The sequence below is a fragment of the Hippopotamus amphibius genome, chromosome 3, assembly GCF_030028045.1.
Source record: "Hippopotamus amphibius kiboko isolate mHipAmp2 chromosome 3, mHipAmp2.hap2, whole genome shotgun sequence".
NCBI classification, from domain to species: domain Eukaryota; kingdom Metazoa; phylum Chordata; class Mammalia; order Artiodactyla; family Hippopotamidae; genus Hippopotamus; species Hippopotamus amphibius.
In genome coordinates this window covers 147,864,323-147,888,110 of record NC_080188.1, presented here as the reverse complement: position 1 = coordinate 147,888,110, position 23,788 = coordinate 147,864,323, and the positions used below count along the sequence as shown (strand labels likewise).

Below are 23,788 nucleotides of genomic sequence, written 5' to 3'. Positions count from 1 at the left end.
TTATACATGCATATAATAGAAGCTCTAGAATCTATGCCTCATATGTACATCAAAGAAAGGCATTGAAACCCTTCTTCCGGGAGGCCAAGGTGAATGATGGGATGGATCATGATCTCAAGAGTTAGAAACTAGTACAGAGGCTAGAAAAACAGTGGAAAGTTACTAAGTGCTTTTATTTTTTCCCACCGCATGGCTTGTGGGACCTTAGTTCCCTGACCAGGGATTGAACCCAGGCCCTCGACAATGAAAGCGGGGAGTTGTAACCACTGGACTGCCAGGCAACTCCCAAGACTAAGTGCTTTAAATTTGAGCTGGACTGAATGAACAATATGAAATTTTGTGTATGACAAATTTTAACTACAGTCGTCCTTCGGTATCCACAAGGGATTGGTTCCAAGACTCCTCCCTGATTGCCCCCCAATCCCTCACCCCTCAAGGATACCAAAATCTAGGGATGCTCAAATCCCTTATAAAAAGTGGCATAGAATTTGCATATAACCTACCTATAGCCTCCTGTATATTTTAAATCATCTCTAGATTACTTATAATCTAGTACCTAATAGTACTAGTACCTAATACAGTGTAATTGCTGTGTAAATAGTTGCCTGTGGCATGTGGCAAATTCAAGTTTTGCTTTTGGAACTTTCTGGTTTTCTTTTCCCCCAATAGTTTAGATCCGTGAATGGTTGACTCTTCGGACGTGGAACCCATGGGTAGGGAGGGCTGACTGTATATGTATTCCTTAGTTTCTCACACCTGAAGGTACAAGGTGTGATTACGGGAAAGGAGAGTGATAAGTACAGTCATTTTTTCATTACTTTATAGTAACACCTTACAAAGTTTTATTTGGTACCTCAACTATGTTTATGGGCTTTACTACAGTGGATAAGGTAGAGAATGTAAAGTTCCAGCAATGCAACTACAGTCAGCCTTGTGGGAGCCTTGGCTCAGCCATTGTCGAGGATGTGTGAAGGTAAAGTGCAGGGCTAAACACTGCACAGCTCCAAGGGGCGCCAGTCACACTGCGTGCGTTGTGAGTGACAGTCCATAGTGTGAGTAAGCTAGCAGGAAACTGGGTGGGACAGTGGTGGCGGAGATAGGGTTTGGGATGGGGTGGGGAACTTGCAGCTCTTGTCTGCAATCTGAATGACTAAATATATGGATGGCACAGGCCTTTACCTCAGACCCCTCACTGGAGCAGAAGGGTTCTCCTGGGGAAGGAGAGGAGAGGTATTGTCAGAGAAGTCAGGGAAAGTGGAAGAAGGACCAAGATAGCTTTATGAGAGAGAAGGAGAACAGAGAAGGGAAACCAGCATTTACTCAAGCCTTGCTATCTGATGTCTACCTATAGTTGGTGCTGGGGGCTTTGTGTACATTACCTCATTTTAGTCCTTTTATTTATATGGTAAGAATTGGCATCTCCAGTTTTTGGAGACTAGGAGAAGGTAAACAGTTTACTCAAGGTCAAGTCAGGGTTTTTCTAATTCAGAGTCTTGCTGTGCTTTGTTGCCATCCCTCTCCTCCCCTCCAGCCCACCCTTCATGGACTTCATGGGCTCATCTCCTGCTTTGAGGCTTCCTGAAAGTAGCAGTGAAGAGAAAATCTTCCAAATCCCTTAGAACAGTGATGCCAGGCCTTTTTTTTTTTTTTTTTTTTGATAAAAGGGCCAATTCAGGGGAAATAAACACGTTTACAGGATACATCTTTTTCCCAGTCAGAGTTAAAATAATTGTACTTAGGCCCCAAGGAAAAGTGTATGTTCTTACAACTTAAATTGTCTACTTTATAAAATAAAGTTACTAAGAAGATTGGCATTATTGTTTTTTGTTTGTTTGTTTTTTCTTTTTTTTTAGAACTTTTATTGAGATACAGTTAACAGACAATAAACAGCATATATTTAGAGTGCACAATTTGGTATCCCAATCTCCCAGTTCATTCCCCCCCAACTCTCCCCGCTTGCCCCACTTGGTGTCCATATGTTTGTCCTCTACATCTGTGTCTCTATTTCTGCCTTGCATTTCCTCTTTCATAGTTGTTAGCATTTGCCTTATGTATCGAGGTGCTCCTATATTGGGTGCATATATATTTATAATTGTTATCTCCTCTTCTTGGATTTATCCCTTGATCTTTATGTCGTGTCCTTTCTTGTCTCTTGTAACATTTTATTTTAAAGTCTATTTTATCTGATATGAGTATTGTTACTGCAGCTTTCTTTTGATTTTCATTTGCATGGAATATCTTTTTCCATCCCCTCACTTTCAATCTGTATGCGTCCCTAGGTCTGAAGTGGGTCTCTTGTAGACAGCATATATATGGGTCTTGTTTTTGTATCCATTCAGCCAGTCTGTGTCTTTTGGTTGGTGCATTTAGTCCATTTACATTCAAAGTAATTATCAATATGTATGTTCCTATTACCATTTTCTTAATTGTTTTGTTTTTGTTTTTGTAGGTCCTTTTCTTCTCTTAACTTTCCCACTTAGAGAAGTTCCTTTAGCATTTGTTGTAGGGCTGGTTTGGTGGTGCTGAATTCTTTTAGCTGTTGCTTGTCTGTAAAGCTTTTAATTTCTCCCTTGAATCTGAATGAGATCCTTTCTGGGTAGAGTATTCCTGGCTGTAGTTTCTTCCCTTTCATCACTTTAAATATATCATGCCACTCCCTTCTGGCTTGCAGAGTTTCTGCTGAGAAATCAGCTGTTACCCTTATGGGAGTTCCCTTGTATGTTATTTGTCGTTTTTCCCTTGTTGCTTTTAATAACTTTTCTCTGTCTTTAATTTTTGTCAATGTGACTGCTATATATCTTGGCATGTTTCTCCTTGGGTTTATCCTGCCTGGGACTCTCTGCACTTCCTGGACTTGGGTAGCTATTTCCTTCCCCATGTTAGGGAAGTTTTCAACTATAATCTCTTCCAGTATTTTCTCGGGTCCTTTCTCTCTCTCTTCTCCTTCTGGGACCCCTATAATGCAAATGTTGGTGCATTTAACATTGTCCCAGAGGTCTCTTAGGCTGTCTTCAGTTCTTTTCATTCTTTTTTCTTTATTCTTTTCTGCATCAGTGATTTTCACCATTCTGTCTTCCAGGTCCCTTATTCGCCCTTCTGCCTCAGTTAATCTGCTGTTGGTCCCTTCTAGTGTATTTTTCATTTCAGTTATGGTGTTGCATATCTCTGTTTGTTTGCTCTTTACTTCTTCTAGGTCTTTGGTAAACTTTTCGATCTTTGCATCCAGTCTTTTTTCAAAGTCCTGGATCATCTTCACTATCATTATTCTGAATTCTTTTTCTGTAAGGGTGCCTATCTCCATTTAGTTGTTTTTCTGGGGGTTTTTATCCTGTCCCTTCATCTGGTACAAAGTCCTCTGCTTTTTCATTTTCTCTGTCTTTCTGTGGCTGTGGTTTTCAGTTCCACAAGATGAAATACTGCTGATACTGCTTGATACTGCTGTCTGCCCTCTTGTGGAGAAAGCTATCTAGGAGGCTTGTGGGTGCTCCCTGATGGGAGGGACTGATGGTGGGTAGGGCTGGGTGGGCAGAGCTCAGTAAAACTTTAATCTGATTTGGTGGGCGGAGCTCAGTGACACTTTAATCTGCTTGCCTGCTAATGGGTGGGGCTGTGTTCCCACCTTGTTTGATGTTTGGCCTGAGGCTACCCAGCACTGGAGCCTGCAGGCTCCTTGATGGGGCTAATGGCGGACACTGGGAGGGCTCACGCCAATGAGCACTCCACAGAACCTCTGAGGCCAGTGCCTCTGTCTCCTCGGTGAGCCACAGCTACGCGCCACCTCTGCAGGCAAGCCCCCAACACCAGCAGGTAGGTCTGGTTCAGTCTCCTATGGGGTCACTGCTCCTTCTCCCTGTGTCCTGGTGAGCACACTATTTTTTGTGTGCCCTCCAAGAGTGGAGTCTTAGTTTCCCCCAGTCCTGTGGAGGTCCTGCAATCAAATCCTGCTGGCTTTCAAAGTCTGATTCTCTGGGGATTTCTCCTCCCGTTGCCAGACCACCAGGTTGGGAAGCCTGACATGGGGCTCAGAACCCTCACTTTAGTGGGTGGACTTCTGCGGTATAACTGTTCTCCAGTTTGTGAGTCACCCACCCAGCATTTATGGGCTTTGATTTTAACGCGATTGCGCCCCTCCTACCGTCTTGTTGCGGCTTCTCCTTTGTCTCTGGATGTGGGGTGTCTTTTTTTGGGGAGTTCAAGTGTCTTTCTGTTGATGATTTTTAGCAGTTAGTTGTAATTCCGGTGCTCTTGCAAGAGGGAGTGAGCCCACGTCCTCCTGCTCCGCCATCTTGATCCTATCACCCGGCATTATTGTTTTTAGCAATAAAATATTAATGCATAGCAACATGGATAAATGAAGTTTCTAGTCTTTACTCCTTCTGCTAATTTGTATCACACTTTAAAGTTTATGAGTGTTCGCATGCTGCCAATATCATTACTATCCACTCTTTATAAATCAGATTAAGGACTGAGAAGCAAAATGACTTGCCCAAGATTGAATAATAGACTAGCAGCAGAGTGGAAACTCAAATTAGTTTCTTCTGTTTGGGGCAACTGTGCCACAGCCCTGGAAGAGGCCTGGGAATGCGATGCTGAATAAAGTCTGGTCCTCCCTTGCTCAGCCTTGGCAGACTCCTCTATTTGTAAAAACAGTTAATCTAGCTAGAATTTATTTTGGCATATGATTAAAAGTAAGGTCTAAGTAGAATTTTTTTTCAGATTACTAAACTGTTCAGATTATTAACTTCTTGAATTATTAGACCCTCTTTATAATTATACTGCATTTTCTATGATTGGGTCTAATTTGGCTATGTATTCTGATTTATTGCCTTACCTCCCAATCATATACTAGGACAATCCCACATTAATTGCTATCAACTTATAGTATGCTTTATTGTCTGATAGAACTAGTCTCTTTAATACTCTTCTTTTTGAACATTCTAATTAAGAATTGAACTCAGTATTCTGTGTAGATTGAGTGGTGTAAAGAGGGGTCTGAATGGAGTGAGAGTTCCAGAGCAGACATAATAGTTCAGTTTGGAAGAGAGAGCTGTTCCTTGAGAGGTTTCCGGGGCATTTGGCTGTTCCTGCCCTAATGTGCATGATCCCTCAGTGATGCTGTTTCCCTTGAAGGGCAGACCAGCACCACTTACCTCTGCTTTGCATGAACTGAAAGATTTAATTTGAAATTTTATCACATTAGATGGAGTGGAGGTCTGGTATTGTGACTGCCAGGCAGCCAGTGGCTTTTGTTTTGTTTTTTAATCGTTTTGTAAAACATTATGAAATGGGCCCCTGCTGCTTTCCTTCTGGCTCTGAGGGGCACCCCTGGGGACTGGAATCAGACTTTCTGGGTTCATTACTAGCTTCGCGACTGTAACTTATTTATTCTCTCTGTGCCTCAGTTTTTTACATTTGCCACACAGGGTTGATATAAGTAAGTAGTTCTCAAAATGTTTGGGAGACCCCTGTGTATTCCCAGGACTCTTTCAGGGGTCTGTGAAATCAAAACTATTTTCATAATAAATCTGAGACAGTATTTGCCATTTTCATTCTCATTTTTCACAAGTGTATATTGGAATTTTTCAAAAGCTACATATGTGATATTGCAAGAGATTAAATGCAGAACCAGATATGAGAATCCAGCTGTCTTCTATTAAGCCAGACATTAAAGAGATTTGCAAACATGTAAAACAGTGCCATTTTTCTAATTGTTTATTTTTTGTTTTGGAAAATAGTTATTTTTCATAACAGTTTTATTTATGTAAGCGTATAATGGGTTTATCGTTATTTCTAAATGAATTAATAAATATTTTTAAACTTTGAGGTTTAATTTTTAGTATGGTAAATATAGATAAGTATAACTCACATAAACAAAAGCTCTTTGTGGGTCTGAATAATTTCTAAGAGTGTAGAAGATGTTCTGAGACCAAAAAGTTTGAGAACCGCTGTTGTCAGTGGACATTTTTAAAGCTCTTGGAACAATGTTAACTTGGAATAGTTTGGGATTTAAAGCTTAGAACAATATTAGCTAGTATTTTTATTCTACTTTATATTCTTGAAGTAAATAATTTAGGCTTGTTTTTTCTCTATTTAATCTGGATTAGCAGTGTTATATTTTACTCTCATAAGAACTTTTTACGTATATCTGTGTGTTCTGTTTTGATCTTTTAAGTTCTGAGGCAGTTCCTTTTATTTTCTATTTTTCTTGTTAAATAGTTTTTGAAGGTTGCATCTTGAAAAACATCGAGGCAGGTTTTCAACAGCAGTAATTAGGGGCATTTTTATTTTGCCTTGTACAAAACATAGACCATAATACATTTTGACATATACTTTTTCCTGCTCTATGTTCAGATTTCAATCAATAAGTGTGATTGAAAATTAAAATTTTGAATAGATAATATGTACACATGGGGTAAAATTCTAAAGGTACAAAGAATATATAGTGATAGGTAAAAATCTTCACTTGGCTATCTGGTTCCCCTTCCTAAAGGCAAGATTTATTATAAGTTTCTCTAATTCTTCCAGAGATAGTCCATGAAAGTATAAGTGTGTGCATGTGTGTGTGTGCATTTTTTATTGTGGTAAATATACATAACATAAAATTTATGATTTTAACCATTTTTAAGTGTATAGTTCAGTGGTATTAAGTATATTCACATTATTTGCATACATCTCCAGGACTTTATTTTCCCAAAATGAAACCCCATACCCTTTAAACAATAACTCCCCATTCTCCCCTCCCCTTAGCTCCTGGCAACCACCATTCTACTTTCTATCTTTATGAGTTTGAGTAGATTAGGTACTTCGTGTAAGTGGAATCATACAGTATTTGTCTTTTTGTGTCTGACTTATTTGACTTACCATAATGTCTTCAGGGTTCATCCGTGTTGTAACATGTATCTGAATTCCATCCCTAAAGACTGAATAATATTCCATTGTGTGTACAGAACACATTTTGTTTATCTATCCATCTGTCCATGGACATTTGGGTTATTTCCACGTTTTGGTTATTTGAATAATGTTGCCTTGAACATTGATGTACAACTGTCAAGTCCCTGCTTTTAATTCTTTTGGTTGTGTAACCAGAAGTAGAATTGCTAGATCATGTGGAAGTTCTATGCTTAATTTTGTGAGAAACCTCCCTACTGTTTTCCACAGTGGCTAATCCGTTTTACATTCCCAGCAGCAAAGCACAAGGCTCCAGTTTCTCCACGTCCTTGACAATACACTTTGTTTTTTAAAATAACCATCCCAGTGGGTGTAAAGTGGAATCTTGTTGTGGTTTTGATTTACGTTTCCCTAATGATTATGATATTGAGCATATTTGCATGTACTTATTGGCCATTTGTACATCTTCTTTGGAGAAATGTCTGCTCAAGTCCTTTTCCCATTTTTAAACTGGTTTGTTTTTTTGACATTGAGTTGCAGGATGTGTGTGTGTGTTATTTTTTCCATAAGTGGTGAGATATTATATAAATCGCTATGCACTTTCTTATAAATATATTTTGATGACTATTCTTTATTAGTACATAAAGAGCTTCCTCATTTCATTGTATGGATGAACCATAATATATCGAATTAATCTCCCATTGATGGATATTTACATTGTTTTTAGGCTTTTGCTATAATAGTCCATGTTGCAAAGAATATCTGACTATGCATGTCATTTTGCAAAATTGAGACTTCTTCTCTAGGATAAATTCTTGGAGGTGTTGCTATCTTGACAATGTATTCTCTCACATCATTATACAAGCTTGCCTGTTTCCCTGCTTGCTCTTAAAGTTTAGGACTTTTGCCAATCTGATATGTGAAAATTCAAAACTCAGAGTTAATTTTCATTTCCCTAATTATAGACATCTTTTTGCATGTCTAAAGACAATTTGTATTTCCTTTTGTTAGAACTGGCAGTTCATGACCTTTCCCCATTTTTCCATTTAGGGATTTATCTTTTAATATATGAAAGATCTTAGCCTTAGGCTGTGAAACATATGCCATCTATTTTTTGACTATTTTTACTTTCAGGTATTCAGAAGTTTTAGAAAAATTAATCATATGACACACCTTGTGAGTATGGGTTTAATTTTTGGAAACAAGTCATTAGAGTAGTTTTTCTTTTTTTGTATATATTCATATATTTTTTAGCTCTTTATTGGAATATAATTGGTTTACACTCTTGTAGCAGCTTTTGAGGCACACCAAAGTGAATCAGCTGTATTTATACTATATCCCCATATCCCCTCCCTCCCGTGACTCCCTCGAACCCTCCCTGTCCTGGCCCTCTAAGGCATCACCCATCATCGAGTTGATCTCCCTTTGTTATACGGCAGCTTCCCACTAGCTATCTATTTTTGCAGTTGGTAGTGTAAATATGTCTATGCTACTCTCTCACTTCATCCCAGCTTCCCCTTCGCCCCCCCCACGCCGTGTCCTCAAGTCCATTCTCTGCATCTGCATCCTTATTCTTGCCCTGTCACTGGGTTCATCAGTACCATTTTTTTTTTTAGATTCTGTATATATGAGTTAGCATACAGTATTTGTTTTTCTCTTTCTGGCTTACTTCTAGAGTAGTTTTAATAGAATAAATTTAAGTTACCCTGAAAAAAGCTAGTTTGGTAAAAAATGAAACACGTCCCACAAGGAATGCCCCTAAAGTAAGGAAGCTTGACAGTTCCCTGATGGTCTAGTGGTTAGGATTTGGTGCTTTCACTGCCATGTCCCGGGTTCAATACCTGGTTGGGGAACTGAGATCCTGCAAGCTGCATGGTGCAGTCAAAAAAATTAATTAATTAAAAAAAGTTCCTTACTTAGCTAATTTTTCCATGTAGTTGATAAATTTAATTTGAAAGTAGCTCTAATCTTTTTCACAAACATATCTAGTTTTTTATAATCAATGTGCTTCCATCTTTGATTCTAACAATAAAAGTATGCTAGAAGTTAGTAGAGCCAGTTGCTGGCTCTGTCAATGGTTTTTTGTTTGTTTGTTTGTTTTGTTTTTTATTAATTAATTAATTTATTTATTTTATTGGCTGTGTTGGGTCTTTTTTTGCTATGCGCAGGCTTTCTTTAGTTGCGGTGAGCTGGGGCTACCCTTTGCTGTGGTGCGCAGGCTCCTCATTGCCATGGCTTCTCTTGTTGCAGAGCATTGGCTCTAGGCATGTGGGCTTCAGTAGTTGCAGCACATGGGCTCAATAGTTGTGGCTCATGGATTCTAAAGCGCAGGCTCAATAGTTGTGGCGCACGGGCTTAGTTGCTCCGCGCCATGTGGGATCTTCCTGGCTCAGGGATTGTACCTGTGTCCCCTGCATTGGCAGGCGGATTCTTAACCACTGCACCACCTAGGAAGCCCTATCAATGGTTTTTAAAATAAGCCACCTCTTTTTCTTTCATTTCGCTTATTTGTAAAATTGAAATAGTAATACCTGCATGACTTAAGCCACAAGAGTATTGAGTATCAAGCGAAAAAATATGACTTTTGAAAAGCATGTAAACTTAGATCAACTTACATATTTTTAAACACTCAATTTTAATCAATTCCAGAACTGACTGATACTCAAGATTTGGTGAGCTAACGTGACGTAGGGTCCAATCCTGGTTTTAAACGTTCTAGTCTTTCCCTTTTCTCCAACCATATCCATCTGTGCCATTCCTAAGGTTCAGTGCCTTTGCAGAGTGACCTTAGTAGTAGTATTCCAAACTATTCCATGTTTACTTTATACCTGCCACATCTATAAGAGATTTTTCCTAATATTTTATTGTTGTTTTTTTAGTCTTTAGGCAGACTTTATGCAGTCCAGCAACCTCAGGTGTCCTTTTGCAAATGCAGAGAGTCTCTTTTTCACAGCTTTCATCTGAACTCAGCATGAGTTTCTGGGGGCACACAACACCCCATATTCTTCTGTTTTACAGATAAGGAGACTTAAGTTTCTTAAGCAATTGGGAAGAACCTTAAGTGTATTAGATCTTGTCTAAAGTTCAATAAGATGTAGGTAATAAGAACCTTTTAGTAATGATTTAGAAATAACTCTTCCTAAGAGGACTGGAGGTGCCATAAATATTACTTCTATTTCTTCACTTTTAATACTATTTTTGAAGAGAAGTTAATCAACATTTCACAATTCATTTTCATCCAGTAGTAAAAAGTGTGAGCAGTGTGGAAAAATGGCATGGGCAGTTTCCCCAAACAATTATTATCTGAGAAAGCTTGGAGCCACTCAAAGAGCTTTTGAAAAACTGCATAGGTAAATGGGTCTGCATTTTGTGGAATGGAAAAGTATATTGCAAAAGAGGAATGGGATTGTTGGACCCACAGACCCCTTGATAAGGAATAAATTTTTACAATTTTATTCATACAATGGTAATTCATAGACATGAATAAAATGAACGATGAAATAAGAAACTACGTAACTTAGATAAATTTCAAAAATAATGTTGAGTTTAAAATATTCCAAAAAGAAGTGAGCATTATGATAACCATATAATGTAAATTTTAAATATTCAAAGTGATATTCTATTGTTTATGAAGACAAATACATGCATGAGAGTGATAAACATTACCCTCAGAACAGCGGTTGCACCTGAAGATGGAGGGAGAGGGATGGAGAGTGGAACTTTAGTTGTTTCTGCAATGTTTTATTGTTAGGGAATAAAATCTGAAGCAAGTGTGGCAAAATGTTAACTTCTGTTCAATCTTGGTATTGGATATGTGGCTGTCTGTAATGTATATATGTGTTTTTTTTGGCTGCACCGTGTGACTTACAGGATCGTAGTTCCCTGACCAGGGATTGAACTCAGGGCCTTGGCAATGAAAGCGTGGAGTCCTAACCATTGGACTGCCAGGGAATTCCCTGTAATAGTTTTTTCTGTACTTTTCTCTGAAATATTTTGCAATTATCCATAAAAATAATTATTTTAAAAGAGTGGTTTATATCTTGTTATTTCACCATTTCACTTTCAAGTCGCTTTGTAAAAAATTGGTTTGCTTGTAATAGTCCTTCTTATCAACTGTGATTGAAGAATCACTTAAAGACAGTTTAAAAAAATTATCCCAAATTCTACCTCTTGAAATGACAATTATTAATGTCAGAGAACTATTATTCTAGACCTTTTTTATCCATGTGTAATAGGATAAATGGATAAAAGGGTGGGGAGTTAATAAGAAAGAAGGAAGGAGGAGAGGGAAGGAAGGAAAAAGAAAGGAATTTTGGAAGAAAAAAATCTAGCATATAATCTCCACCAGGGCAGGGATTTCTGTCTGTTTTGTTCACTGCTGTATTTCAGCACCTAGAACTGTGTTTGGCACGTAATAGATCACCAATAAATATTTATTAAATAAATGAAGGAAGAGACTATTCCTATAAAAATAAGGTCACAATACTCATGCTTTTTAAAAATAAAAATATTAATTTTACTTGAATGTAACACAAGAAAAAAATTAAAGTTGAAGAAATTGTAGAATTTCAAATGTTTGTTGGCCATGAGAAACATTATTTATTTTAAATTCAGAAAAGATAACAGGAAAAACATTAAGAGATTGTAGTCACTGTGTTTTTTTTTTTAAATTACCCATTTTGAATACAAAAGTATCAGTTGACTCCCTGCAATAGAAGATGAGGATGTTAGTACTTTCAAAATTCTACTTTTTCTCCTACAACCCCCCCCCCCAGTTTATCTTAGGTATGTTATTATTAATATTTTTACATTGACAAGGTAGAATGTTCATACTTTAGTATTTATGCAGTCTTTTAGTATATTTTTTCCACAATTTAATAGAATTACTGCTAACCACCATTTCCTCCTCCATTCTTGAATTCTTTATTTTGATTTATTTCAGTTGTCTAGATTCTCTGTTAATTTTTTAAAAAATTAATTAATTATTTTATTTATCGACTGCTTTGGGTCTTTGTTGCTGAGCACCGGCTTTCTCTAGTTGTGGTGAGTCGGGACTACTCTAAGTTGAGGTGCACAGGCTTCTCATTGTAGTGGCTTCTCTTGTTGTGGAGCTCAGGCTCTAGGCTCGTGGGCTTAATAGTTGTGACTCCTGGCCTCTAGAGCACAGGCTCAGTAGTTGTGGCGCACAGGCCCGGTTGCTCCTTGGCATGTGGGATCTTCCCGGCCCAGGGCTCAAACCCGTGTCCCTTACATTGGCAGGTGGATTCTTAACCACTGTGCCACCAAGGAAGCCCTCTCTTGTTACTTTTTGTTCAGAAGGTACTCATGAGTATTATTCCCTGAGTTCTTTCATCTTTATTTTTTAATTTTTATTTTATATTGGAGTATAGTTGATTTACAATGTTGTGTTAGTTTCAGGTATACAGCGAAGTGATTCAGTTATACATATATCTATTCTTTCTCAGATTCTTTTCCCATATAGGTTATTACAGAGTATTGAGTAGAATTCCCTGTGCTATACAGTAGGTCCTTGCTGATTATTTTATATAGAGAGGTGTATATATGTTAATCCCAAGAGATCTTTCATCTTTAAAACATTTGCTTATACTTAAATACTTTGTACTTAAATGACATTTTATAAATTTATATTATTATTTTTAATGGCTGCAAGGCATTTCATAATTTGACATATCTCTTAATTTTGGAAATTTGGGTTATTTGTGGTATGATGTTACTATTGCATCAAGGCTAAAATTATTCATGTGGAATTGTTCAAAGATTTTATCCCTTTCCTAGAATGCCAAAAAATAAATCCTGTAAGCCCAAGTTATTTTTTACCTTTTCCTAAAGAAGATTTTTATTATTGTTGCTGGGAGATAGGGTATCTCAATCTGCATGATTAAATTTTGACAGTAGGATGGTGGAGGGGATAAATAAGAAAATGCTACGGTCTGAATGTTTGTGTTCGCCCAAGTCTCGTATGTTGAAATCCTACCCTCCAGTGTGGTAGTATTTGCAGGAGGGGGCCTTTGGAAACTGATTATGTCATGAGGGTGGAGCCCTCACGATTGGGATTAGTGCCTTATAAAAGAGACCAGATAACTAGCTCATCCTTTCCACTATGTGAGGTTATAGCAAAAAGATGGCTAACTAGGAAGCAGATTCTCACCATACACCAAAACTACTTGCGCCGTGATCTTGAACTTCCTAGCCTCCAACTGTGAGAAGTAAATATATGTTGTTTATAAGCACTCAGTTTGTGGTATATTGTTACAGCAGTCTGAACAAAGAGAAACTCACTCTGTGAGGTTGAAAGAAGAAGTTGTTAAAGATGTTAAAGGAGAAAGTAAGATTTGAGGGAGAGTAGTGTATCTTAAACAGTTACGGGAGGTAAAGAGAATAATCAGGAAAGGGAATTAAATTGTTTTTCAAAAATATTTTTGAATACATAATATATACACATGATTAAAAATGCAAAGAGAACAAAATACAGAGAAAAGTCACTGTAAGCCCCTTCCACCACCCATTCAAAACCCCTCTGAAGTATCAGTAACGAAAATACTAGTTTCTAAGGATCACTCCAGAAATATGCTATGCATATACAAGGAAATGCATCTATAATATTTTCTTGCCCCGCCCGCGCCCCCCCCCCCCACCCCGTGCTTTTTTTACTTAGATGGTTACATTCATAGTATGATACTGTTCTCATGGGATGGGGGCAAACCTGTGATGAAGTTTATTTTTATGGTTTCTCAGAGGCATTCAGAAGTCTGGAATGGATGTAGTTCTCCAGTTAATCTTAGGCTGGGTGCATAAATGTATTGGTTTTAGTGTATTGGAGGGCATCAGAAAGGGTGTGAGGTTCTAGGTATCGCAGTAAACCATGACTCAGTCTTTTTTTTTTTTTTTTTTCCTGCATTTATCTGAGGTCTTCTTTTTTTTTTTTTTTTTTTTTTTATTTTTTTTATTTTTTTTATTTTTTTGGGGGGTACACCAGGTTCAATCAACTGTTTTTATACACATATCCCCATATTCCCTCCCTTCCTTGACGCCCCCCCCCTCGATTCCCCCCCACCCTCCCTGCCCCAGTCCTCTAAGGCATCTTCCATCCTCGTGACTCAGTCTTTATAGATGGAAGTTGATTAATATGATGGCATTGTAGCAGAAAAATAACACTCGGATTCAGGCTATCCTGTTCAGGGTACTTAACTGCCTGCTTTTATAAAGAAGACCCCTTTTATATTTTGTATCTTTGGAGGTCAACTTTGCTTGACTCTGGATTGTACTTAGCTGTCTGTTGTACTTATTGTATTATCTAGATCAGGTGCAGGGTTTGCTGCATGTCTACAAAAACTGGGAGCCAGAGGCTCTCTGAGTATTGGTGGTCTCAGGGAATGTACTTCCTGGGATCTCTGAGCATATAATTCCTGTGGCCTCTGGGTATGTACCCTTGTGGCTTCCTAGTTCGGATTCCTGCAGCCTCAACCTGTTCTCTTTAACATAGGAAATAAAATACTGGATTCATTTGAAAACTGTCAGCGTTGTTAAATGTGGAAGACTTGATGCAAATGCATAACAAAGAACAGTTCATGGCAGTATCTTCATTAGCTTTGAAAGTTAGAGGGGACACAAACCCAAGAAGCATTACTGTGTGCTCAGATAGCCACAGGCATGTTTGGGAATCCAGCTCCCTCTCATCATTCTGTTGGTTGCACTCTTTCAAGTTGCGTGGGACCAAATAATCTTTAAGTTTTCTCAGTTATTGCAAGTGTATTGTAAGGATTAATTTGGAAATAAGTGATATAAAAAGTGATTATTTCTTATAATCATAAGGGATAAGCGAAAAACTTACTGCAGTGGCATTCAAGCCTCTTAGCGCACTGAAATGACATTTGTTGCCGTTAAGGGAACACAGCAATGTTCCCTCTAGTGTCTCAGCAATCACCCTGTGACTCCACTTCAACTCTGGTAATCTAACAGTCTGGTGGTTTGACTCATACACTTCTTTTTTTTTTAATTTCTATTTTATATTGGAGTATAGTTAATTTACAATGTTGAGTTAGTTTCAGGTGCTAACCCAGCAAAAGTGATTCAGCAACATGATTCAGTTATACATATACATGTATCTATTCTTTTTCAGATTCTTTTCCCACATAAGTTATTACAGAATATTGAGTAGAGTTCCCTGTGCTATACAGTGGGTCCTGTTTATGTATTTTATATGTAGTGGTATGCTTATGTTAATCCCAAACTCCGAACTTATCCCTCCCCCCAAACTTTCCCCTTTGTTTACTCATATACTTCTATTCCCTCTCTTCCAGATTCTTCTTCCTACTTTGCTACTGACTAATTTGACCTCCACTGTGTGTCTCCTGTCCCTTTGCTTCTACTTACTTATGGCTTCTGATGCCTTCCAATTCTGCTGTTTTCTCTCTCTCTGTCATTCCTCTTCCGTCTGTCTTTCATCTGTATTTCTCTCTGTTTTTCTTCCTTTAAAACTCCCAAGGAAGAAGAGAGAAAAGTCTGCTTTGGCTATTTGTCAGTATTGAGTAGAGAATGCTTTTGTTGAGCAGAGTTCTTACAGTAGGCAACTTCATAGGCCTCTCTTTTGCAGGCCTGTGGAGAGAGAGATGATTTTTTGGTGAAGTGGCCATCTCTAGTTAAAGCAGCTGTGCCTGGGGAGGCAGGGCAAGTGGCACAAAGCGCAACAATCTATTCATTAAGAAACTCTCAGGAAGACTGTGGATCTGTCAGGTGCCTTACTGCCTGTCTGGTGCAGTTACCCCCAGTGACAACCTCCTGATGAGGCTGTATAAGCCTAATATTAGGCCATTCCAACCCAATTTCTAGGCCACTTGGAACTCTGTGATAAACTCACTAGTTTCTTAATACCCCCTTTCCCTGGTAGTGCTAGTGATTGGATGGTCTAATTCTGTGTCCTCTCTCCCTGAGCACGGAATAAACTATAATTCCTAGAATCTCTTGCAGATAGAGGGAGGCTGGGAATTATGACTGAGTTTTGGCCAGCGGGATGTAGGTGGAAAAGATGTATGCCACTTCTAGGCCTGATCCATGAAAACCTCCACGTGTGATCCTTCAGGCTTTTTCCCTTCTGGCTGATGCAGGCAAGCAGAGTGATGTTGAAAGTCATGTACTGAAAATGACAGAACCACAAGATGGAAGCACCTGGGTCCCTGAATGATTTTTTGGAGGAAAACCACCTATTGAGCGGGAAAACTCACTTTGAATTTAATATAAGCCACTTCTGTGACAATTATGCCACTGGAGGTTGGTGTTTGTGATAACAGGACCATTATCCTCACAGATTGTCATTATTGAATTTTCTTCACAGTAACTCAAGGAAGGGAAGGAAGGGTGTGGGGCCCCTAGATATTTTACTAAGCTGTGTGCTAGGCTGAATGAAGTTGTATGATAGGGTGGCCCCTTCAGAGGGGGCTGCTAGGGTAGAGAAGAAGAGCCATCATTGTTTTGCTACGCCAGTCAAGCATGACATGAAGAATGTCTCCCTTTAAGATTTCTTCCACAAATCACAAGCTATGGATATCAGATACACGTTTGAAATTGCCCCAAATTTAGTTAGAGGGCAGTAGGGGTGTCTAGTGGTTCCACCCTGTACACAGAGCAAGTAACTTTGTCTAAACCGTAGTGAATTGCAGCAGTGGAATTCAGTGTTCTGTATATTCTAGATAGAGTGAAGGACAGAAAGTGCATCCATTTCATCTACAGAGATAATAAGGCAAGGTGTTTAAATCTCCTCTTTCCCTGGGGGGAGGTGAGGAAGACTGGACAGGTATGGGTTCTATTCAGGTGGCTATGAAAGGGAGAAGATTTGGTTATAGTAGCAGGGTCCCAAGGAGCATGGGAATTCATTATTTTTGTCTTTGAAGGATTCAGAAACAAGTGTTTAAAGGTGCCACTGTATTATGCACTAATGAAACCAGGCCAGAAGCCAGGCTGTAAGCACTGTAATTCAAGTCAGCTCTTGGTTAATTTAAAGGCATGGTAGCCACACCAGCTCCTAACCCATTGCCTTCTTCTGTTTTAGTTTTCGAATTACCTAGAAGTGACATTCAGATGTCTACTTTTTTCCTGAAAACTATTTATACATTTTGTAATAGTTTCTAACCTTCCTCTGAGAGCTCATTTTAGGCTTTCCTTTGCTAACTTAACTCTAAGAATGTTTATATTTTTATATGAAAGCTTATATTCTTGTCTCTCCTAAGTTAGAAATTTACTAAAGACACATGTATTTAATATTTGGGTTCTGTAATGTGTACAATATTGTCTATATACAGCATTAGTAATGTTAGCAGAAGGCATGTAACTAGTTGTGAGGAGTAATTAGAAAATGAATGTGTAAAAGTGGGTCAGGGGCCAGACAGTGAGTGATTGTTTGCTGCCCTAAGGAGACTGGATTTGGTTATATAGGCAAAATAAATCCATAAATGTAGAAAAGTGAAAGGACTAGACTAGGGTTTTTAGGAAGGGAATTAGCCGCGGGATGGTGGACAGGGTGGCATGTGGACTAGAGCGGTAGTTCCTCGTGCTGGGCACACATTAGAATCGCTTGGGGAGGACTTCCTAGATGGCACAGTGGTAAAGAATCCGCCTACCAATGCAGGGGACATGGGTTCGAGCCCTGCCCTGGGAAGATTCCACATGCCACAGAGCAACTAAGCCCATGTGCCACAACTATAAAAAAAAAAAAAAAAGAATCACTTGGGGAGCTGAAAACCTGAGGAGCTAAAAACCACAGAAAAATGAGTAGACCTGAACCAGGAACTTGAAGAACAGGCTTTAAGGCTACAAAATCTCGCAGTAGCAGGTATACACAAGGGTATATGGAGCAAGAGGGATTCCCAGACTCTGCTCAAAGGAATCTTAGTTAGAGCTTGGGAAAACTTTTGGATGACCGTGTCTGTGGTGGCCTCACAGAGCTGCCCACAGGCCCGATTGTTAGGAGTGCAAGACAAGGAGTAGCACAGAGCTGGCACGGAGAGCTCTCCAAGCTGACAAAGCCTGGTGGCTCTCCTGAGCCCATGGCCTAAAGCCAGGCAGAAACAAGGATGTCTCCACTGAGGCAGACATGGATAGTGTAAGTGCCTTAGCCACACTCTCACAGGTAATGATGCCTTTTGATAACTAAGCTTTCTTTGGCATTCACCTTGGTCTCTGTATTCTGCTGAGTTATCCTCTTCCTGAGGCAGTGAACTTGGAATGCCCTCCCCAGCTGCCTAGGTTGGGGGAAGGGTACAAAGAATTATGGATGAAAAGCCTCCACTATTATTCTAAATTATTAGAATATAAAATGTCTCCCATATAAAACAAACAAAAACAACAACAAAAACTTCTGCCCAATAACCCCCACCGGAGATAATGTTCTATCATTGGCTTTCTCCTCATAGCTAAGAATCTTAATAAGAAAAGAGTTTGCTTTAATGATAACCTTCACTCTCTTCTTTCTTCAGTATGCAGTTTGTAATTTGACTTCTATCTTGCAACCCCATTCCCTTTCTAACTGTGTCCCCCGAGGTCACTAATTGTCTTGTCCCTCGTTTTCCTTGACATCACCTTTTGTTTTCCAACATCTCCTATTTAACTCTTCTTCTCAGCTCCTTTTGGGGACAACTCTCCCTCTTTTTGGCTTATTAATGTTCACTAGAGTTTCATCTCCATCCATCTTTTTTACTTTACACTCTTTCCTGGGAAATCTCATTCACACCCAAATTTGGGACTCAACCTAGAAAAATTTTAAAGTCTATACACAGTTCTTAGGTCAAAGGGGAAATTTTAGGACAATGAAATTGAAAACTTCTTGAAAATAACTGTAATGAAAATGAGATGTGAAAATGGAAATGACATCAGAATCTATGCGATATAACCAAATCAAAACTCATTAAATGCCTATATCATGAAAAATAAAAGCATAAAAAATGAATAGAACATTCAACTCAAAAAGTAGGAAAAAAGGGTGAACTGAGAGAAAGCAAAGGGAGGAATTAGAGAAGATAAAAACAGAATTAATGGGGCTGGAAAAAGGAAATAGTAGGAACTAATAAAACAAAAAGCTGTTTTTTTGTAAAAGGCTAAAAGAAAAAAAGATAAACCACTGGCAGTTTTTTTTTAAAGAAACACAAATGCACAGATGACTTGGGGGAATAACCATCAAAACAGAGGAAATTTTAAAATATTGTAAGAGAGTGGTCTGTACAACTTTATAAGCAAATTGGAAAATCTGCTTATAAAGCAAAAAGCTGAAAAAAGCAACTTTCTAGTTAAATGTAATTTGTCAAAGCTTATCCTAGTCTTGTGTACCTGGACTGGAACACTTAATATTGTTAAGATGGCAGTACTCACCAAATTAATCATCAGGTTCGACACAATCCCTATCAAAATCCCAGCTGCCTTTTTTTTTCTTCAGTAATTGACAAGGTGATCCTAAAATTCATATGGAATTGCAAGGGACCTAGAATAGCCAAAAACAATCTTGAAAAAGAAGTATAAATTTGATCTCATACTTCTTGATTTCAAAATTTATTACAAAGCTACAGTAATCAAGACTCTGTGATACTGGAATATGGCATAAGGCTAGACATGTAGATCAATGGAATAGAGTTGAGAGTCTAGAAATAAACTCTTACATCTGTGGTCAATTGATCTTCAATAAAGTTGGGAAGTCAATTCAGTGAAGAAAGTGGGGCTTCCTAGGTGGCGCAGTGGTTAAGAATCTGCCTGCCAATGCAGGGGACATGAGTTTGATCCCTACTCCAGGAAGATCCCACAGGCCGTGGAGCAACTAAGCCTGTGCACCACAACTACTGAGCCTGCACTCTAGAGCCCATGAGCCACAACTATTGAGCCCATGTGCTGCAACTACTGAAGCCCACGCGCCTAGAGCCCATGCTCAGCAACAAGAGAAACCACGGCAAGGAGGAGCCCACACACCACAACGAAGAGTAGCCCCCACTCACTGCAACTAAAAGAAAGGCCACACACAGCAAAAAAGACCCAACACAGCCAATTAAATAAATAAATAAATTTATTTTAAAAAAATTCAGTGAAGAAAGTATAGGCTTGTCAACAAATCATGCTGGTACAACTGGATATCCACATGCAAATGAATGAAGTTGGACCCCTGCAGTGTACCATATACACAAATTAACTTAAAATAGAGGAAAAAACCATAAATGTAAGAGCTAAAACTATAAAACTCTTGCAAGAAAACATAAGTGTAAATTTTTGTGACCAAGGATTAGGCGGTGGTTTCTTAAATATGACAAGTAAAGCGTAAGCAACCAAGGGAGAAAAAAATGGGTAAGTTGGACTTAATCAAAATTAAAAACTTCTGAGCCTCAATGGACACCATAAAGAAAACAACAAACAGCCACAGAATGGGTGAAAATATTTGCATATTATATGTCTGATAAGGGCCCAGCATCCAGAATATATAAGAACTCTTATATCTCAATAGTAAAAATACAAATAACGCATTTATAAAGTGGGTAAACGATTTGAATAGATATCTCTCCAAAGAACACACTTAATGGCTAATACACACATGAAAATATGGCAAACATCATTAGTTGTTAGGGAAATGGAAGTCAAAATCACAATGAAATACCACTTCAGATCTACTAGGATAATTTTAAAAAGTAAAATAACAAAAGTTGGTGAGGATGTGAAGAAAATAGAACCCTCATACTCTCCTGGTGGGAATCTAAAATTGTGTAGTTACTTTAGAAAACAGTTTTGTAGTTCCTCAAAAATTTAAACATAGAGTTACCATGTGACCCAGGAATTTCATTCCTAAGTATATACCCAAGAGAAATGAAAAAAAACATGTCCACACAAAAACTTGTGTACGAATGTTCATAGCAGCACTATTCATAATACCCCCAAAGCAGGAACAAGTCAGATGTCCATCAACTGATGAATGGATAAAGAAATGTGGTGTATCCATATAAAGGGTGTTTTTCAGCCATAAAAAGCAAATGAAGTACTGATACATGCTACAGCATGGAGGAACTTTGAAAACATTATGCTAAGTGAAAGAAGCCAGACAAGAAAGGCCATGTATTGTATTACGCTTATATGAAGTGTCCATAATAGGCAAATCCATAGAGACAGACAGTAGGTTAATGATTGCAAAGAGGTAGGGGGAGAGGGGAATGAGAAGTGACTGCTAACAGGTATGGGGATACTTTTGGGGGTGATGAAAATGTCCTAGGGTTAGTAGTGGTAATGGCTACTCACCATTGTGAATATACTAAACACCATTGAAATATACACTTTAAAAAAAGTCAGTTGCCAAAAATGAAAAGCAAACCAAAACAAAGAAACTGATCCCAGTAATGATAGAAAATCTAAACATACTAAATTCCATAGAATCAGTAGGCAAGTTTTCTAAGAGCTCTTTCACAAAAGGCTTCAATCCAGATGGTTTCATAGGAGAATTCTATTAAACCTAAAAAATTTTAGTCCCAGTGGTGCTTAATCTCCTCTGGAAAATAAGAAAAGAAAGAAACCTTCCAGATTCTTTTTCTGAAGTGACTATAATATTGATAAAAAAAACTTAATAAAAATTGCATTAAAAAACCCTACAGAACAATCTTACTTATGAACATCTATACAAAAATTATAAATAAAATACTTGCAAGAAAATGCAATAGCACATTAAAGCAAAATGGGATTTATATCAGGAATGAAAGAATAGTTTATGTTGGGAAGTGTATTAATGTATTTCATCATATTAGTAGATCTGAGAAGAAACAGCATAGGATCATATTTATAGATACTTAAGAGGCATTTGACAGAATTCAGCACACATTCATAATTTTAAAGATATGTATATCTTTAACATACAGAGAGAGAGAGAGGAGGGGATTTATTATAGGATTTGGCTCATGTTATTATGTAGGCCAAGAGGTTCCACGATCTGCCATCTGCAAGCAAGCCAGTGGTGTAATTCATTCTGAGCCTGAAGGCCTGAGAACCAGGAGCATGGTTGTCCAAGGACAGGAGAAGATGCATGACTCAGCTCAAGCAAAGAGAACAAATTTGCCCTTCTTCTCCTTTTTTTGTTGTATGCAGGATCCCAACAGATTTAATGATGCCCAGTCAAGTTGGGAGGGCGATCTTCTTTACTGGGTCTACTGATTCAAATGCTAGATTCTGGAGACACCCTCACAGATGCACTCAGAAATAATGTTTTACCAGCCAACTGGGCATCCCTTAAGCCCAATCAAGGTGACACATAAAATTAGCCATCACACTCAGTGAAGTAGATTTTGAGGAAATAATTCCGTAACATGAAATATGTCTATCTCAGCCTAAAATCCAGTTTCTTAATGAGGACGCACAATCGGCATTTCCATTAAAGTCAGGAATAAAATAAGAATATCCATATTCACCATTATTATTTAGTATTACTTAGGACTTCAGTCAGCATTTAGACAAGTAATAACGGAGGCATAACTATTGGACACGAAATGATAGAATGTAGAAAACGTAGAAGAAAGAGAACTGTCTCTATTTGCAGGTATGAAATCATGAAATATCTAGAAAACCGAAAAAAATCAATGGAAAAATACTGCAAAGAAAAAGAAAGTTTAATGAAGTTGTAGAAATGAAATTAATATACAGAAATCAAAAGCTTTCAATTATACAAATGATGAACAGTTAGGTGATATAATGAAAGGTAAGACCCATTTACAATAGCAACAAAATGTTAAAATTTATAGACATAACAAAAAAATGCAATGCTACATTAGGAAAACCTGAAAATTATGTAAAAATAGACTTGAACAAATGGAAGGATGTATGCTGTTTTTGGATAGGAATACTTGAAATCATAAAGATGTCAAGTAATCCCAAATCAACTTATAAACTTAAACACAGTTAATACTAACAAATCTTTTCTGGAGCTAGACAAGTGAATTTAATGTTCATATGAAAAAATAAATGTGCAGAATGGCCAAGAAAACGCTGTTAAAGGAGAGCAAGGAGGTAACTTTAGCTTTATTTGATATTAAACATATTACAAATCCTTTACAAGTAAAAGAGTATGGCATAACAGACCAATGAAATAGAACAGAAAATTCAGAAATAGTCCCAAGTGCCAATGGAAAGGTAATGCATGATATAGGTGACATCTCAAGTAAGTGGGGAAAAGATAGACTTAACAACTAGATAGCCATTTGAAAAAAATATAAAATTAGATCTGTACTTCAGGTTTTATACCAAGATAAAGTCTATATGTGACAAAAATCTGTGTAAAACATAAAATCTTATAAGTATTAAAGAAAAATACATGGGTGAATTCCTTTATGAACTGGGAGTAGAGAAAATGACTCAAAATCCAGAAGTAAAAAGATTGACCCATTCAGCCACATAAAAGTGTTTTTCAAGGTAAAAAAAATTAAAAATCAAGAGATAACTTGAGAAAATGTTATATTGTAAATGGCCAATATCCCTAATATGTAGAAATGGTAACTCTTTTACAATATCTGATTAACCAGAAATCTCCATTCTTTGCCCATAGAGAAAAAAGGAATTTAGTATGCCATTATTTTAAAATTTAATGTTTTTGATGTTTTTATTGATTGATTGATTGGGGGGTGCGTTGGGTCTTCATTGCTGCACATAGGCTTTCTCTAGTTGTGGTGAGCGGGGGCTACTCTTTGTTGCTGTACGCAGGCTTCTCTTTGCGGTGGCTTCTCTTGTTGTGGAGCACAGGCTCTAGGTGCACAGGCTCAGTAGTTATGGCACATGGGCCCTAGGGTGCAGGGGCTTCAGTAGTTGTGGCACATGGGCTCAGTAGTTGTGGCTCACGGTCTCTAGAGTGCAGGCTCAGTAGTTGTGGCGCACGGGCTTAGTTGCT

General features: G+C 38.0%; 1 protein-coding gene across 5 annotated transcripts in view; it reads left to right on the top strand.

Annotated features, from left to right (window-relative positions):
• Positions 1-23,788, top strand: part of EFCAB2 (EF-hand calcium binding domain 2) — a 117,736-nt gene that overhangs the window by 47,902 nt on the left and 46,046 nt on the right. The window lies entirely within an intron of this gene.